This window comes from Rattus norvegicus, chromosome 4, assembly GCF_021556685.1.
Source record: "Rattus norvegicus strain SHRSP/BbbUtx chromosome 4, alternate assembly SHRSP_T2T, whole genome shotgun sequence".
In the NCBI taxonomy this organism is placed as follows: Eukaryota; Metazoa; Chordata; class Mammalia; order Rodentia; family Muridae; genus Rattus; species Rattus norvegicus.
Genome location: NC_141537.1, coordinates 146244967 through 146260502, shown reverse-complemented (window position 1 = coordinate 146260502; position 15536 = coordinate 146244967). Strand labels below are relative to the sequence as shown.

At 40.5% G+C, this 15536-nt stretch overlaps 1 long non-coding RNA gene across 1 annotated transcript in view; it reads left to right on the top strand.

Moving 5' to 3' along the window:
* The window catches only part of LOC134486832 (uncharacterized), a 247575-nt gene extending 232972 nt beyond the window's left edge, over positions 1–14603 (top strand). Inside the window, exon 3 of the long non-coding RNA XR_015686115.1 lies at positions 12507–14603. This is a non-coding gene — a long non-coding RNA (uncharacterized LOC134486832). The remainder of the gene's footprint in view (positions 1–12506) is intronic.
* Positions 14604–15536: the final 933 nt, after the last annotated feature.

Genomic DNA, 15536 nt, shown 5'->3' with positions numbered 1-15536 from the left:
TTTTGATTTAAAATAGCACCTTATAATTGTGTAAATGTCTAGGGCACCATGCTTTATTGTGATTTATACACAAGGTAGGGAAATTATAGTCAGCTGCTTACCATGTCCAGACCCCTGCCCCACCTTTAACATGGTTATTTGTGAAAGTACCACATTTCTGGAAATCCCTCAGATGGTCATCTTCAATTAAAGGTACTGTGCAGGCTAATATTGCCAATTTGACAGGGTCTAGACCCACTGGATAGGCAAGCTTCTGAACGTGGCTATAAGGGAATGGGTAAGTGTACATAAGAAACAACATGTTATGAAAGCTGCTAAAGTAAAACACAATTTGCACATAGAGAAAAACCAATCAGACTAACAGCTTAATAAGGTTAATTGTTCTACTGCTTCATCAAAGATATTCCTAAGAGAAAGTGACTTTTTGGTATGTGTGCTGGATATGAAAACTGCAGTAAGTGTTAAGAGCTTGGTGCCTCTATCTGAACTGGCACTGCAGTGCTGACAGCTATATGCCATCACCTTTGTTATTAACAATAACAGTGGATATTTTGAAACCCAGAAAAGCCTAGAGTGATGCATTCTAGGTCATAGGCAAGCCTCTGAGTCTGTCTGTAAGGAAGAGTTTGATGAAGTTAATTGAGTTGGGAAGATCCATTCTTACATGCAGGCAGCATTATTCCCTGAGTGGTCACCCTGGGTTAGTAAACAGGAAAACATGAGTTGATATCAGCACTCATTTTCTCTGCTACTTGACTAGATACGATGTCAACACTGCCTCAGATTTCTACCCTTATTCCTTCCCTGCCAGGATAGACTGGATCCTTAAACTGTCATCCCACAAAAGCTTTTCTTCTGTAAATCACTTAATCAGGTGTTTTGCCATAACGCCAAGAAAATTTAAAGAATCCAGACATTTAGCAGGCCTTTGAGAGTGCATGTGTGGACATCGTGACTTGCTAATCTCATGTAAAGAAAGCAAGAAATAAGTTCTTGATATGAAAGAGAAAAGAACTAGCTCACACATGTGCTTTTCCCAGGCAGCGGTTTAAATAAGCTCAGGAGTATTTGCAGTAGGATGAGCAGACGAAGTGTGTATGGCTGCAGTGTCCCCCACAGTAGTGTATCTCTCTGTGTCATAGAACAAGCTCAGGTTGTCCGTAGCTGCTTTGTTAAGAGAGATTATTTCCAGCTTTACCATTATTAATTATATGTTACCAGGAGTTTATTTAAAATATTTATAGTTTGAAAATGACCAATAATTCACTCAAATACTGAATATCAGCACATATTAGCAGTATGTAATGCTAATTTCATTTAAAAATAAAGTATTTAAATTTACCACTTTAAAAATTGTTTTAAAATCATATACTTATTCAGTGTGTGTATGTGTGTGCATGTGTGTGCACGCTTATGCGAATAGGTGTGCATGTAGGTTTGTGTATGTTTGTGTGTGTGTGTGTGTGTGTGTGTGTGTGTGTGTGTGTGTAGACAACTTGTGGGAGCCAGCTTTTTCCTTCTCTCATTAAGTTCCTGAATCTCCAACTCAGGGTGTAAGGCTTAGTGATAGGTACCTTTAACCCCTGAGCTGTCTCACTGTTCTGCTCAAGTTTTCTTACCCAGAACTTTTATTGTAGTTTATTAAATTTACTTCTATTGGTAACTTTTCTACTATAACCAAACGTGACTCTCAAGTCACCCCAGTATACCATATTCCACAATGCTAAACTACCTCCCCAAACAATGCCACCAACTGGGCACCAATCATTAAATTACCAAAGCTAATGGTAGAATATTTGATGTTTAAAATACAAAAATACCCATATTAGAAATTGAAAAATGTCAAATAAATCAAAAGGAAAGAAGTCATATTTATCCATGCAATCTGCTCATGGGGATGAGTAAACTCTCCCATCTAAAATATATTTCTTGGCACATTTCAGTTGGTTATTTAGAAAAATTGTAGGCCTCTGCAGACACAAGATCAATTCTGAAAGAAAATTACAAAGGCATTACTAATTTTTGTATCAGTAAACCTGGAAGGCAGGAGCTTTTCAGATAGATTCATTTACTCACCTGGGAAAGATACTCAGATAGTAAGGAGGGGTTGGGAATTTAATACCTCAGTTCCATGGAGGGGGTCAACCATGGTCTCCTGGTGACTGGAATGAGGGAAATGTAATCTGTGAGGTAAGACAACTCTACTTTCTGATCTCTTCTCCCTTCCCTCTTCCCAACTTGTTACTTGTAAAATGGCGGGCCTTGTCTTTCAAAATTAGGCACATCCTCTTTCATGGAGAAAATGATAAAGCAATCCAATTAGGGGAAAGGAATCCCTTTTAGGAGTCCCAGGTGAAGACCCAGTTGAACAACTGGTACATATACACAGAGGGCCCGGTCCATCCTTCATGCTTTCTGGTTGGGTAGTTCAGTCTCCATGTGCCCCCATGGGCTCAGGCTAGTTGACTCTGTACATTTTCATGTGGTTTCCTCGACTCCTTTGCCTCCCTTAATTTTTCCTCCCACTCTTACAGGATTCCACAGCTCTACTCTCACTGTTTGGCTGTGGGTCTTTGCATCAGGTTCTAAGAGTTGCTGGGTGAAGCCCCTCTGATGACATTTATGCTAGGTTCTTGTCTGCAGATATAGCAGAATCATCAATAGCATCAGGAGTGGGCTGCCTCTCATGGCATGGGTCTCAAGCTGGGATAGTCATTGGTTGGCCCTTTCCTCAAATTCTGCTTCATTCCTCACCCCTGCACATTCTATAGGCAGGACAAATTGTGGATCCAAGGATGTATCACTGGGTTGGTTTCCCAATCCCTCCATTGGAAGTCTTGCCTGGTTTTAGGAGATGACTGGTTCAGGCTCCATATCCCCCACTGCCAGGAGTCTTAGGTAGGGTCACCTTCATAGATTCCTGCTAATTTCCATTACTCTAGTGTTTTAGCTTGTCCCAGAGATGCCCCTCACAATCAAGTTGTCTCTTTAGTACTCTTTTTCACTGTCCTCCCCCAACATCACCCTGAAACTTTTTATAGAGAAAATAGGAAATTTAAAGCTTCCCTCTATCCAGAATATCAGGGTCCAACTTCTGTTCTTAATTTTAATCTATGTAGATTATACATTGAATTATTTGTGAAACTATATTGTAAAAGCATTGACAAAAATGAACCCAACTCCAACCTTGTTGGTAAGACCACATATTCAAGAGTTAAGAGATATTCTAGTATAGTTTGACTTTACGACTTCTAGTCATGTGATCATATGGAAGTCACATGGTACCTCAGGGAGTCCTGTGTCTTCCTAACTCACAACAATTTGGGAAAGAGTGAATAAAATATTCAGTGGGTCTGTAATCAGGGTGAATGAGTACAATTACCCATGGTCAGCGGTGCAGACCTGAAGGCAAGGTTAATCAGAGGCGAACACATGGGATGCCTGTTCTAAGCAGCAGATTTGGATGCTCCATAGAGAACAGCAGCTATGGCCTTCACTGTGGAAGGAGTAGGAGAAAAGCTTTTTTCTTCTCCACTCTCCTCTTTGACACTGGTTCTCCTCAGTCAAACTTGGTCAGAATTCCCAGTATAGGGAATTCTGTTGATGTAGCCCTAGTGTATTAGTCTTCTAAAACCAAGGATCAAACCAGGAAGAGCAAGTAGAAAACAAGAGCCCTAGAAAATGAATTAGCTGTTGTTCTGAGGAAATAGCTTGACATTTTCTTTGGGAATTAAATGTTTACTTACCATATGTCCTACTAAACCCTTTCTGGATATTCACTAGGGACGAAGCATATAGTTATACACAAATCCTTGTGGAATACCTCCAGTTGCTCTGTTCATCATCACAACATATGGAAACTACCAAAATGCCCTTCAACAGATGGATAGATTAATACACTCTAGAGCATTGATGCAATGGGATATATTCAACAGTGCAAAGAATCGCTAAGACCACAACCGAATAAATGCATCTTGAAAAAATTGGCTTGAATAGAAGATTCCAGAGTTTGAATGTGAGAACGCCATTGATAAGAACTTGTAGAAAACATGAAGCTGTAATAGTGTGAAACAGTATCCTGGCAATTAGGTGTTAGGGTTGGGGAAGTTGTGTCTGTACAGAGATGGGAATAAAATGTTTATTGATTACAATAGTGGTTAAACTATTCTATGAATGCATTAAAACTCATATACCATACACCAAAGTGAAGGTCACCATACACCAAAGTGAAGGTCACTATATTACATGTTAATTTAAAATTATGGACGTGAGGGAAATTATAAACATAGGTTGCTACAATAGTTCCTCGTAAATACTGAAATAGACTTTTGTAGATATTGAAAACCCATCTTAAAAGTTGAGTTTGAGAAATCATCAATCTAGATTTAACTATGGTTTTTACTTTCATGAATGCCTTCCAAAAGGACACTGTAGAAAAAGCGTGATAGAGAGAAACAGAACAGATTTGGTAATAGGATAACACATAACAGACCATGGTGCTTGAGAGTCTGTAAAAGACTGTCTCCGGATGGACTTGAACATCAGAATGGAAGACATGGTTCTATGATCTGTCAGAAGCAGAAATCTAAGCCTTCATATGAGCACACAACCTGAAGATGATAAACCAGACTACAGTTTGGCTGGGTTATAGATCAAGACAAGAGATTTTCTGTCCTTTGGGCTCTAATATTAAGGAGACAAACCTATGCTGTACCCTTCTTGATGCAAAGGGACCAGAAAGACTCCATTCCCTCTAAAGTGCTGCAAGAGTCCAGTGAAGACACAACTGTTCATGCACATTGCCTGCCTTGTGCAGTGCCAATTACTCAGTTACATAGCATATGGTGTCATATAGGGAGCACTTGTTCATGAGCTGTATATTTGTCAGGTCACTCCATCTTGCCATGCCTCAACTTACAAATCTATAAAATGGTTGTGATATTTTTATGCAGTGGTATTTGGAGGAGAGGTCTTCATGATGCTTATGAAGTATGCAAACATGTTAAAAGTCAAGACTGACTATTTAAACATATTTTTAAAAGGCAGAGCAGGGCCATGAGTAAGACTTTTTCATTCATTTATCTGCTGCACTGAAGGTTTGGAAAAACACTGTGTCAAAATCAAGGTTAGTGTCTGAGGTTTGTGGGGTCAAATGCACAGAAAGGATGATCAAGAGTTTCTAGGCCACTGGTTATGTTGGCCCACACCTGTAATCCCAGCATCTGGAAAGCTGAGACCAAGAACCTGTAAGTTCTCTTACTGAAACTGGAGCTCGCCTATTTGACTAAATTGCCTAGGTAGAAAGACCCACAGATTCTCCTCGTTAATACTAGGTGTGTTGCCATGCCTGGCTCATTTTGGGGGAGCATGGATGCTAGGGATCTGATCTCAGGCCCTCCCCCATGTTTGTATGTCAAGAAATTTACCAGCTAATCATTTTCTTCAGCCCCCGATGCTCTTAAAATTCATGCCCATCTCAAGACATCTTCTCACTAAGTGCTCTTATTTGTATCCGTGATGGCTATTTGATGACTCACTCTCAAATGCCTGGCAACACAGTTCGACTACATCATGCTTTGATTGGAAACGTGAGGAAACTGTGCGCCTCTTGGAAAAGGTGCAGAGTTTGGCAAGATGAAAGCCGTAATGGAGGACCTCTCTGATCTCACGCGAAGTAATTGACAAATGCGGCTCTGAGAGTGTCAGCCTGATGAATAATTGAAGAAAAGAAAAATCAGTGATGATGATGACACCATAAGCTTCAAAAGAGAATAATTTGATGATATGAATATCAAAGGGTATGGGGGAACCTATGGAGAAATTGAAATCTCAAGGATTTTCACAGAAATAATCATCTTTATTGCTGAACATTAAAGGGCGCCGCATCATGCTATCATTTAATTTCCTTTTGGAAAATGATCTTAAAAAGTTTAATTCTTTGTGCTTTTAAATGATCATCAATGACGGCACCATGACCTTGTTTTAAAGATAAAACATAAACAATTTTCATAAATTTAATTTTTCAAGAAAAAGTTTGAACTCTCTCCCTAATTGTAGCTTTGTGAGCCATAAAGGAGTGTCACAGGAAGCATTCTGAGTTTTAAAACTTGGAGAACTCGTCTGGGGGTTCTGGCAGGGGAGTGCAGTTACTCCTGAAGGTGGGTCCTCCTGTATTTGGGAAGGCCATCTTTTTTGACCCACATTATTTAAATCCAAGTAACTTCCGAAAATGACATGGATCAGATCAGGAATTGCATCTGATCATGAATCTGCAGGACTCTGGCCCAACAGAGTGGCCGTCACCCAGGAGGGAAATCACACCAGGCTATAGGCAGTGAGTGTCCTGCACCCATTTTGAAGCTTCAGGAGAAACACACAAGGAACAGTGTAGGAGGAAGAGACGCTTGTTCAGCACGACATCAGCCCAATCATCTCTGGCATCTCTGGGGTGATGGATGTCACAGCCAGGTAGATTCCAGACACCCAAGTGTTTATCCTTGCATATGACACATTTTTCAAACAATTTTTATTTCTGTAGTTACTTCCATTAATTATTTTTTACAAAATTATTTTTAACTGATACACGAAAATTGTTTGTTTTAAGGTACGGTGTCATATTTGAATATGTGTATCCAATTTATAATATTTCAACCCATCTCTTGGACCATTTACCTATTTTCACATTTTGCCTGGGTACTGGGATAGGTTAGGCAGAGAATACTATGGTGCCAGTGAGTTGAAGAGACTTACCCAGGATTACTCATCATAGCAGCTGAACTGGGGCTCTGTTGGAGCCAATTTCTTTCCCTGTGCTTTGGCATTTTTCACTGCATTCCAGTTCTCTTTCTCTCAGCACTTTTGCGTCTTGAAGTCTTTAGGTTATGCACCCGCAGCTACTAGCTGCTCGGGAACACACCTTCAGAAAGGATGGATAGAAAGACAAAGCGATGCCTCACGGAGACGAATCACTTCTCCACCCCCAGTGACCCTTCATCTCTCTGCCTTTGCTGAACTCCTGCTGATGCATGTCCAGTCAGGGTGAGAACACATAAATATAATTAAACCAGCCAGGGACAAATTTCCCTTAGCAGAAAGGGAATTGCATTTCTCAGGCATGTGGGCAAAAGAAGGTTGATTAAATGGAAAATGCTTCCACAAAAGAGGCACCGTAGGGGAATACCACTTACACATCTGTGAGAAGGGAGTTCTCCTGCATGGACATAGCTCAGAGCATCTGTGTTTCTGTTCACTTCATCCAACTGCCTATCTCGTTACCGGACTACTGGTGTGAAGACTGGAGACACTGGTTAAACCGATGTCCCATTATTCAGCTCATCTTGAGATGCTTTCAAAGTTTCCAGAAAGGAACATGAAATCAGATCAAACAGTAACAGGTGGCTCACGCTGCATTTTCATGCCACTGGATGTTGACAAGGATGGATAGATTTTAAAAAGGTGTTATCCTTGAGAACTACATGCTACCATGTCTAAAAATTGACCTGATTTGATAACTGGGAAATTTATTTTTAATTTTGTGTCTCTGCGTCTGTGTGTGGGAATGTGCACATGACTGCGGGGTCCAGAGAAGCCAGAAGAGGCTAACAGTTCCCCTAAAGCTGTAGTTACACAGGATTATGAGCTGACTGATTTGGGTTCTGGCAACAAAACTTTGAGCTTTTGTAAGAAAATCAAGTGTTCAACTGCCGAATCAAGTGTTCACCCATCTAAGCAGTATTTTCATAATTATCTTCTTACAATTTAAAAAAAACCTTCATACTCATTATTTATTTCTTTTACCTCAGTATTTTGGAATTGTTTTTTGTCTTAATTTGAAGTGCCATCTTGGGCATTAGATTTCTGCTTCTTTGTGAACTCCCATTAGCTAGGAAACCTAGATGATTATGTCCCCAAAATGTATTTGTTTTAGGAGTTAGCTTGAAAGTGGAAAGTACAGCATATCCCCAGCATGTAGTGCAGTCTGACAGGCTGAAGTCCCAAGGGTGAGTTGCAAGCTGAGATATAAGTCAATCTGTGGGCAGCATTATTTTCTGCTGATGGGAGGTCAGTCTTGACTTCACTACATTTTTACAGCACCTCCCCATATAATGAAGTATGACCAGCTTGACTCAAAATTTTATTCTTAAAATATTGACTTTTGATAGGTACCTTCAAACTTCTAGAATAGCATTTGACTATTATATACAGCCACTATGATCTAGCCAAGCTGGACTGTGGTGGACTGACTTACTTTAGCCATCTACGTTGTCTCTGAAAATATGAATTCAAATTATTACGATGAAAGACATGTGGTTTAGCTACTATTTTATTACTGTGAACAGACACTGTGACCAAGGCAACTCTTATAAAAGCAAACATTTAATTAGAGACTTGCTTCCTGTTTCAAAGGTTTAGTTCATTATCATCATGGCTGGAAGCATGGCTGCATGCATGGTATTGGAGCAGTAGCTGAGAGCTATATCTTGATCTTCAAACCAAGAAAGAGAGCCAGGCTGGGGCTGGGATGACTTTTGAAACTTTTAAGCCTGCCACCAATGACACACTTCCTCTAACAAGGCCATCCTCCTAATCCTTCTCAAATAAAGCCACTCGTTGGTGACTACACTTTCAAACATATGAGACTATGAGGGCCATTTTTCCTCAAACTACAACAGTATGGATTTATCCTTCTTTCACTTCCTCCATGAGCTTTGTCCCAGAAGGAAGAAGGAAGCTGTGTAATAAATTCACTTTCTAGTTAGCTTTCTCTGGCTGTGATAAAATACTCTGACCAAAAGCAACTTGGGGAAAGAAGAATTTATTTGGCCTAAACTTCCAAGTGACAATCTGTCATTGAGGGAAGTCCAGACAGGAACTTAAGGTAGAAGCCTGAAGCAGAGTCAACAGAGGACTGACACTTGCTGGCTCATTCTCTGGCTAGCTCTTTGGCTCACAATTAGCTAAGCCCATCTGTTTAGGGATGCAGCCACCCGTGGTGGATGAGACCATACCGCATCAGCCATCCACTAAAACAATCCTTCATAACCATAGCCATAGTCCAGTCTAATCTGGGCATACCCTCGATTGATACTCTGTCAGATACTATAGGCTGTGTCAAGTGGACAAATGACAGCATCTAAATCAGTACTGTGGATATGAAGATAGAAACTATGAATCGTTAAATGCTTGATGTGATTTAGTCGGTTAAAAATGAGTGAATGGAAGGTCTTCCTTTCACTCAGGTTTGGCATTTTAAGGCTGAAAGTGTGAACTGAGAAATGGACGTACAGCTGGCCGAGATCATCTGTTTATGTTCATGTACTTCTTTCTTAATCTGTGCTAGTGCACCAGAGATAAAGCTACAGCCTGGAGTACCCAAGTTATTTACCACTAGCTCCATCCTTAATCTTTTGCTTTGAAACTGGATCTCACTGGATTGCCTAGGTTAACGCAGAACTCAGCCTGTTGCCTGGGAAGGTCTTGAATTTAACATTCAGCTGTCTCGAACCCCTAGGTTTCTTGGCTATCAAGTCTGTTCCACAAGGCTCTGCTTCATCTGCCTATCTTAAACATACAAAGATTAATGTTTATGGCTAAAGTATGTATGTCAAAAGGGGAACAGATGCCCCTGGGAAAGAGGAGAGGGAGAGTGAACAGCATAGTAGTGGCCTCCGAGGACCAAGTCACACCTTTCTTGTTTTCAAAGGATCTGATATAACCAGGAAAATTGCTAATATCTAACAAAGTTAAATTGAAAACATGGCTATGACCATTTAATGTATCTTAATAGCTGCTGTATTAGGTAGTGTGTGCAAGGATGTTCATTTTTATTATTTTATATGCTTACTATATGCTTGAAAACTTTGGTAATAAAATCACTAGAGCATCTGCTTCCTTTTTTCTTCAGCTCCCCGTGAACACACATGCTCATCTCTTCCTCTCTCACGCAGCTACACTAGATATCAAGGTCCCAGATACATAACAAGAGTTATAGTGTCCATTGAGAAGCAGGGTGGGAAGGAGAGGTGGAGCTGTGCATCAGAAAATCCCATTAGGGCTTTGTGTATTCATCTATTGCCGAAGCTGAGCCCAGACTATTTAGTGCTCAGCAGTCAATCTTGAGCATCCTACCAGGGACACATTATGTAAATGTTTGAATGAAAGATCAAAGAATACATAAGCAGTTAGCTCAAGCCTCTTCCTTCCCAACTCTTCTGAAGGGAAAATAAAAAATGGCCATCAGACAAAGAAGGTAGCTAGTTTTAAATTTATAAAAATCATTTCTTGGGTTGAATTACTGATACAACCAGATGAATCAGAACATACGCAGTTTTGTTCTAATTCTGTTAGCACAACACACTATATGTGTGATGGTAGGAGATATACACCATTGCTTTTGTGATGGGTTATTTTATGTTGTTATCTTTATTTTTTTTTTTTTCTTGGTTCTTTTTTTTTTCGGAGCCGGGGACCGAACCCAGGGCCTTGCGCTTCCTAGGTAAGCGCTCTACCACTGAGCTAAATCCCCAGCCCCTGTTGTTATCTTTAATAATGCTGATGAGTTCCTTGACTTGATGTCTCATGAAATAGATTTGAGAAGAAAACATTTAAAATGGGTTTTCTTCGAGGGCTAGGCATTGCCACATGAAACTTTGATGTTTGCATGTCTCCTTGGTGGGAACTGAAGGGCTTGCTCCAAATAAAAATGAATCATACTGAAGTAGAATTCTAGTAAAAGGCGAGAATTCTATCGTATACACTCCTTTAACCACTACAGTATCGTAAATAAGAACTGTCCCTCATAGGTTCATCCACTTGAATACTTGGTCCCAGTTTGGTGGCACTCTTCAGGGAGGTTTAGAGAAGCAGCCTTGCAGGAGTAAGTATGTCCCTGGGGGCAGATTTTGAGAAATTAAAGCCTCACGCTCTTTCCAGCTCACTTTCTCCTTTGACCTTGCACTGAACAATGTGATCTTTTAGCTTCCTGCTCTGGCCTCCATGCCTGCCTCCTACAATGGTGTAGCCTTATCCCTCAGGACTGTAAGCCTAAATAAATGTCCTTTTATACATTGTCTTGGTTATGAAATTTTGTTGCTGCAATAGAAAAGCAATAAAGAAATGAAGATTAGAAAACAAAAAATGCACACAAAGTCCTGTAGTTAACTGGGATGTATTCAAGCCAAGGGAAAAAAATTTCCAAATAGCAAATGAAGAAGTCTGCCTTTCATCATATTTACCACCTTTATGCTTGGAGGTTACTAATAAGCAGAGGGATATTTACAATAGTGTGAATGTCACCTCATATTTGTGCATTCGATAAATATTGAGTACTTACAATGTGCTAGATATTACTTAGATAATAATGAATTGATGATGAGAGTGAAGGCTCTGTTGCTTTTTGTTTACACCTGGTAGAGTTCTGTAATCACAAACAAACATGAGCTTGAGCCACTTAAAAGACAGAGAAGAGAGGCTTAGACCTAGCGTAGCTACTTGGAGAAGCTGATGAGGCTTCTCTGGAGAAATGATGTACAAGGTGTCGTCAGAGGTGGCAGACTATAGAAAACCAGCACACCAAGAGCACACACAGCTACTCTTTGAGCTTGAGACAGGCACGTTTCTGTTTGGGAAAGATGTTTCAGGCAAGGTAACACACCTGTCTCTGAAAAGCGTGTATTTGGGAAAGGAACATAAATATAAAGTAAATATAACAATAAATGATTTCATGCTTATGGTGGGGAGGTATTGAGTAGCCATGGTGGTTGGAACGAGAATGGCTCCCATAGGCTCATATGTTTGAGTATTTGGTCCTCAGTTGGTAGAACTGTTAGGGGAGGATTAAGAGATATAGCCTTGTTGGAGGAGGTATGTGACTGAGAACAGGCATTGAAGTTTCAAAACCTGATGTCATTCCCAGTATACCCAATTAGTGTTATCTCCCGTCCCCACCCTTTCCCCTTTCTCAACGTTGTACTTGTGGATCAAGATATAAGCTCTCAGTTATGACCCTGGTGCCATCCTATCTGCCTTCTCCCATGCACTTTTGCCATGATGGTCATGGACTCACTGTCTAATGTAAACACCCAATAAACATTTACTTCTGTAATTTGCCTTGGTCATGGTGACTAATCACAGCAAAAGAAAAATAACTAAAATAACAGCCAAGCGAGACTTTGCTCTGGCGTCTGTTTTCAAAGAACCTGATTCCTGTTGAATCAGAGCTGAGTGTTTTGTAATGAGTGTGTAAGGAAAGAACAAGGGGTTGGCACTGATTCACATGTGGGTATACTTCAGGGAATGAGAGGCTGTCATACATAGGTCAGATGGTGAATGTTTCCCCGAAAGGCCCGCAAGTTTAGAGCTTGGTTTTCTGGTAGATCTATTGGGAGAAGGTAGGACCTTTAGGCCATGCAACCTAGTAGAAGACCCCTGGATCATTTGTAGTAGGCTCTTAACTGTAATTACAGAGTCCAGTGTACTATCTCCCATTCTATTTTCTTGCTCCCTAGATCTTGAAGTAAATGGTTACTATGTACTATATTTTCTGCAACATGGTCTGCTACCTCTCCGAAGACTCAAGCAATGGGGATGACCAATCCTGGACTGGAATTTCTAAAACAAACCCTTCTTCTTTGGAAGCCAAGTGCCTCAGACATCTTGTCACAGCAACAGAAATGTGACCAATAGACAGCTATCTTTCAATCATTCTCTAAGGATGGGGTGGCAAATTTGGCTTGGTTGATGGGATGATGGCTCAGATTCAGTCACACATTCTCCAAAGTTCCAACATCAGTGACCAGAAACTTGAGGTCAGCATGAAATGACAGCAGGATTTATCCAGCAAGAGCAAGCAAGGAGAAGACACACACCAAGGGTTCATTTTTGACGATGGACACATGGAGGTGCCAAACACAGTTGTGAGGAGGGCGACTGTTGAGAGAGGGCCGGGCCAAAGCTTCTAGGGAGTCCCACTGCCAGCAGGAGCAGAGAAATGTGGCTGAGCCTCACAGGGAAAATTACTTTTGTTTTGTTTTGCTTCAATTGGGACCAACATTTTCAGGCTTCTGTGCAAGCCAAGAATGAGCATGGTGACTAATGAGACTGGCAGCCAGGGTGACACCAGGCAGGGAGGCCTCAGTAAGACATTCAAGGCAATTGAGTTTTGATTAGAGCAGCGGGGGACTGTTGAGAGTTTAAGCAGAGCAGTTTTGCAAGAGAAAAATTATATTTTGAAGACAACCTCCTGCCTGCAAAGAACACAATGGATTGAAAAAGAGCTGAAACCATTGCAGGTGAAATCCGTAACATGCCTAGGAATGTGATAGGCATTTTATACATTAGTTCCTCCATCTTTACCATGAGCTCTCAAGGTGGGTGATCTCCTGAGACTCAATGTACAAGTCAGGGTCTGGAGACTCCAGGTGCTTCAGGGACTTACTCAAAGATACCACAGTGCTGGGACCTCAGAGACAGAGTCAGGGCTAACATCCAGGCTGTTAGAGCCAGGCCTCTGAACACATGTGCTCCTGGCCATATCTTTATGTGCTTGTTAGATTGAAGAGGTTTGTAGACATTGCCTAGTTCAGACCCAGAGGGAAACAGAATTTGAAGCATTAAGGAGAAATATCTTGTAGATGGAGTCATAGTTTAGTGCGCTGGGGGGATGTTGCTATTTAAAGTCCAATTCAGTAATCCTTTGTAAAGTCAAAAATCCTTCTGTAAAGCAAATAGTTCACTCTCCCATTTAGCAGGGGAGAACATTGTTCTCCAAACATCAAGCAAATCCATAAAACTGAAAGACATCCAATGATGTTCTTATTGTTAAATGAGTGGAGATATGGCGAAGTTGTTTCGAAAGAAATGGGATCAAGAGACCAGCCTTGGTATGGACTAGATGCTATACTTTAAATTTTTCCAGTATGTCAGTTAAAAAGGCGTGTTAGCCTTCATTTTAAGAATCTGTGCTGAACAGAATATTAATTTCTTCATTGTATATTTTGCCACCTAAGAATATTTTTATCCCAATTGAAGCAAGGGCTCTAGGGGGACTGTAAATTTCAAGACCTCACCTGCACAGGTTTTCCCACACTGGGTATATTTGTCTAGTCAATCAGAGCTATGTAACCTTGTACTTCGATGCCTTCCTTTATGGTTTGTGTGTTAGAGAATAAAGTAAAGCTAAGATTCAAACAACATGAATTCATAAGGAAAGAGTCTATATATAACTCAAACCAGAGAAGCACCATATAAAGTAAACAAAGAGAAGTAGGCTAGTATCCAATGATTTGTATATGCTTGGCCCAGGGAGTGGCACTAATAGGAGGTGTGGCCTCTTTAAGTAGGTGTGTCACTAAAGGCATGGACTTTTGTCCTAGCTGCCTTCAGATGAAGAGGTAGAGCTCTGAGCTCCTCCTGCACCATGCCTGCCCAGATGCTGCCATGCTCTCACATTGATGATAATGGACTGAACCTCTGAACCTGTAAGCCAGCCCCAATGAAGTGTTGTCCTTGTAAGAGTTGCCTTGGTCATGGTATCTGTTCACAGCAATCAAACCCTACCTAGGACACCAAGTTCTATTTCTGTTGCTGCAATAAAATATCCTGACAAAAGCAAATTATAGAAGCTGTTTATTTCCTCTTACAATTCCAGGTTACATTTCATCATTGTGGGGAAGTCAAGGTAAGAATTTAAAATAGCTAGTCATATCATGGCTGTAGATAAGAACAAAGTGAAATTGATGTGTACATGCTTGCTTGCTTGCTTGGGCTCAGCTCAATCTCTTCACTCACATATAGTTTAGGCCTCAGAGCAGGTGCTGCCCACAGTAGACTGACCTTTTCAACATCAATTTAATTAAGACAATCTCCCACAGACATATCCATAGACAATCTCTTATTGATACCCTCTTCCCAGGTTATTGTAGGTTGTGCCAAGTTGACAATTAAATCTAAACACAACAGCTAACCATATCCAACTTCTGCACGATCATCCCCTTTGAACTAGCTGGATTCATTAAGCAACATATTTTTTCTCTTCTGTATACTTCAGGTCTCACTTCTAAAAGGTGAGTAATACTACCTGCTCCTCCTCAGTGTAGCAGAGACGACTCTTGAATCAGTTAGATATTGTGGCATAACAAATGACACAGAACCACTGCCCATTAAAATGATTCTGTTGCTAGACAGTCCTGATAGGGGGCGGTATTCTTCTAGTCTCAGCTCTATTCCTACTCTGTATCTGTTCTCAGTTTCTGAGATAGTCCTTCTCACCTGTATGTATGTCATACACCAGCAACCAATCACATCCTTTCCTCTGAATACCCACTACCCATGTTATTGGTCTAATATAAGATGTTTAAAAGAATAGTAGCTAAAAAAAACCCTTGATTTTATTTTGGATCTATTATTGAAATCTAGATATATTTTATTTCTGAAAATATAGTTTGCATCCAAAATATTCCACAGTATACCATGTATGTCATTAGCAAAGAGTTTCAAAAGCAAATGCCTGTAATCCCTCCTGTTGGAAGCAGTATTTC